At 40.7% G+C, this 3,244-nt stretch overlaps 1 long non-coding RNA gene across 1 annotated transcript; it reads left to right on the top strand.

Annotated features, from left to right (window-relative positions):
- The first annotated feature begins 2,098 nt into the window (after nucleotides 1–2,098).
- On the top strand, nucleotides 2,099–2,844 carry LOC145535488 (uncharacterized). Its single transcript, XR_014075437.1, has 2 exons — nucleotides 2,099–2,281; nucleotides 2,471–2,844. It is a non-coding gene; the product is annotated as an uncharacterized LOC145535488 (long non-coding RNA).
- The last annotated feature ends 400 nt before the right edge of the window (nucleotides 2,845–3,244 follow it).

The raw sequence follows: 3,244 nt of genomic DNA, 5'->3' as shown, positions 1-3,244 counted from the left end.
ATTTTCCTTTATTTTTCGTCCCTAGAACCTGTTGTTATGTCACCTTTCCCCTACCTGATATCAGCTATTTGTCTCTTTTCTGCTTTTGTTTTCATTTGTCTGGCTAGCTTTATCAATTTTATTGCTGTTCTCAAAGAATCCCCTGTTGGGCTCATTGATTTTCTCTATTGTCTTTCTATTTTTTATTTTATTAATATTATTTGGTTTTTATCATTTTCTTGCAACTACTTTTTGCAGTTTAATGTGCTTTTCTTTTTATAGATTCTTAAGAGAGAAGCTAAGGTCATTGATTGGAGGTATTTCTTCTTTCAAACATAGGCGTTTAGCAATATAAAATTTCCCTGTACATACTGCTTCAGTGGCATCACATAACTTCTATTGTGTTTTCATTTTTATTCTATTTAAAATATATTGTAATTTCTCTTTAGTTTCTTCTTTGACCCATTAGTTATTTAGGAGTGCATCATTTAATTCCCAAGTAATTGGGGATTTTTCCAGACATGTTTCTCTTATTGACTTCAAATTTAATTCCACTGTGGTCAGAGAATAAAGTTTGCATAACTTGAACCCTTCCAAATTTATTCAGACTTGCTTTATGACCAGAATATTATATCTATCTTGATAATGTCACATGTGAACTTGAAAAGAATGTAAATTTTCATGTTACTGAGATTATTCTGTAAATGTCAACTAGATTAATTGAATTGATATTATAGTTCATATTTTCTATATATTTACTGATTTTTCTACTTGTTTTTTTCACTTATCAAAATAAGGATGTTGAAATCTCTATGGTTATTGAAATCTCCTTGCAGTTCTTTCAGTTTTTGTTTAATAGAGTTTGAAGCTCTGCCATTAGGAGCAAAATGTTAAGGAATTTTTCTTCTTTGGATTAATTGACAATTTTATTATTATGAAATGACTTCTTTAGCTTTGATAATACTCTTTCATTTGAAAGTTCCTTTTTCTAATGTGAATACAGCCACTCTGGCCTATGGCTAACTCCATCATTCTTTTAGTACAGGGGCAAAACTCAAATGAGGGACCTTCTACCTAGGGAAGTAAATGGAATGAAACTGATCACAAAGTGTCTCCACCAAGAAGCTGGAAGCTTGTTACAGCTGTTCATAAAAAGAGAATTCCACCAGTGTCCCTCCAGGAAGGTAAGGTGTATTTCTCCAGAAGGCTTCTTTAGAAGGAAAAGAGTTAGGACGCTATCAATTCCAACAGTAAAATAAAGTGATAAAAGTGTCCTGCAGGTGAGGATACATGTTAAGAAGAATTTTTAATGTAAGTAACACATCCATCTGGTTAAGCCAAGCCCCTCCCTACATGCATTCTTCACTTTTATGTTGTAGTCTTTTTGCATGCAAACACCCAGCACAACTTGCAGCCTATATGATCAGCCTCATCCTCCCTAAACTGTTAGAACCTAAGCCTGTGTAGTGCACCTATTGAGATGAGCAAGAGCCCCAACATTTGAAACAAAATTGGGACACCCAACAGAGCAAGTTTATTCACTGAAGTCTTGACAGCCTGAAGGCAGTGATTTAAGACTGGAAAACAGAAAACTGAGGAGAGTTGTATAGACACTGGGGAAAAATGGTAGGATGAAAAATTTCCTTGGTAGTAGCCAAGAAGTGAGTGGGTCTTCAAAGTGTGTAGAGATATTTGTAGGAGGGAAATGAGATGATTCCCATCCACACAGACTTAAATATTTTCATGTTACCCTGGATGGATTGAAGGTAAGACATAGCAAAAACCCTTGGTAAGGTTGAAGGGTAAGAGAAACTAGAGCATACCACTGAATAGGGTGGTTCTGGGGAAATGTTTGGAGGAGACACCCTCTCCCTGCCATGGAATCCACCAGACTTGACATGGGGAGATGAGGAGGGTGATAGGTCAGTTTCAAGGGCCATTTAAGAGTGTTAAAAATGACCCCTTTCTCCCACCAGAGTGATTTGGCCTTGCCAGCATCTCCCCCTCCTCCATGAATGTGTCAGGATGGTGCTTTGTGATGTCGAAGCCCTCCAGGGCTACCATTGGCTGGAAGAGAGCCCGGATGACCAAACAAAGCCTAAGGGTGTGGCTCTTCCTTATTCTGGGAAGAGGCATATTATAGGCAGATCAGGAAGACTGGTGGAGCATTGGGAGCACCAATATGGAGAAGGAGACCTGGAAATCACAAACACCTACCACTTCTGTGGAACAGCAGATCTCAAACACCGAAACAAGGAAGAATAAAATGCCCTCTGAGTATAGGTCTGGAGGTCGTGTGATGGTGAGATGACCCCTCTCAAACTCCTCATCCTCTTCCCCATTAATATTCCCACAAGAGTCTTACCCTGGCCTTACCTGGCATGCCCCTTCTGAGCCTGCAGTCCTTTTCTCAAAGCCCCTGTTCTCGTCTATCCCCCACACTCTCTCCCCAAACCATGGCCCCTCTTTGCTGATTGTATTGTCTTTCCAGAAGGCCAAGAGAATCATGCAAGTGAGAAGATGTCGTGCAGAGAATATGAGAAGGCGCTTTCTGAAATTTCTTGTTCCTTCAATTAAGTCTAAGAAAGAAAAAGAGCCAGCACTAACCAACTGTCATCCCAGGACAAATGACTCACAAATTGAAAATCAAACTGAACCAAAGAAAAATCAAGAGACTGCGAAGAAACCCGCCATTTCCGGGGATGACCAGGGCAGGCAGAATTTGGGAGTGGTGGCGGAGACCACAGAAATCCCTGCAGAATCTTTAAAGTCTACCTCATGAGAAATGGCTAGTTACTTAGAGACCAAACTAGGCATCAATGTGGTACACTCATGGTTATGAGAAAAATAAAAACCTGTTGTTGAAGATTTGTGTCTGTCTTTGTAAGCTCTCTGATGGTCTGGAGGGAAGAAGGGGAGAGGCAGGGGTGTGAGACAGACGAAGGTGGGGTTCTGTGAGGTTGGGGATTGGACCAGAGGTCTACAGTTAGCCAGAAATTGAGGTGAGGTCTGAGTGCTAAAGACAAATTTCTTCACACTATCTCCCAGGCAAGGGGATGTGTCCTGGGGTTTCTGCATGGGCTTGCAGAGGGGTGGACAGTAGTCATATCACGTCATGGTAGAGATTGCAGGAACCTATATTAGGTGAAATGTGTCACTGGCCCCTACCCCCAAAGGCAGAAAAATACATCCAATAATCACCTCTAGGCCACAACACAGTGATGTTTGGTGCATCCTACCCTGTGTGGCTTCCCTGGTGGCTCAG

Source organism: Giraffa tippelskirchi, chromosome X, assembly GCF_054371585.1.
Source record: "Giraffa tippelskirchi isolate mGirTip1 chromosome X, T2T-mGirTip1v1.2.pri, whole genome shotgun sequence".
NCBI lineage: Eukaryota > Metazoa > Chordata > Mammalia > Artiodactyla > Giraffidae > Giraffa > Giraffa tippelskirchi.
The sequence above is the reverse complement of the archived record's forward strand: the minus strand, read 5'-3'. Positions and strand labels throughout refer to the sequence as shown.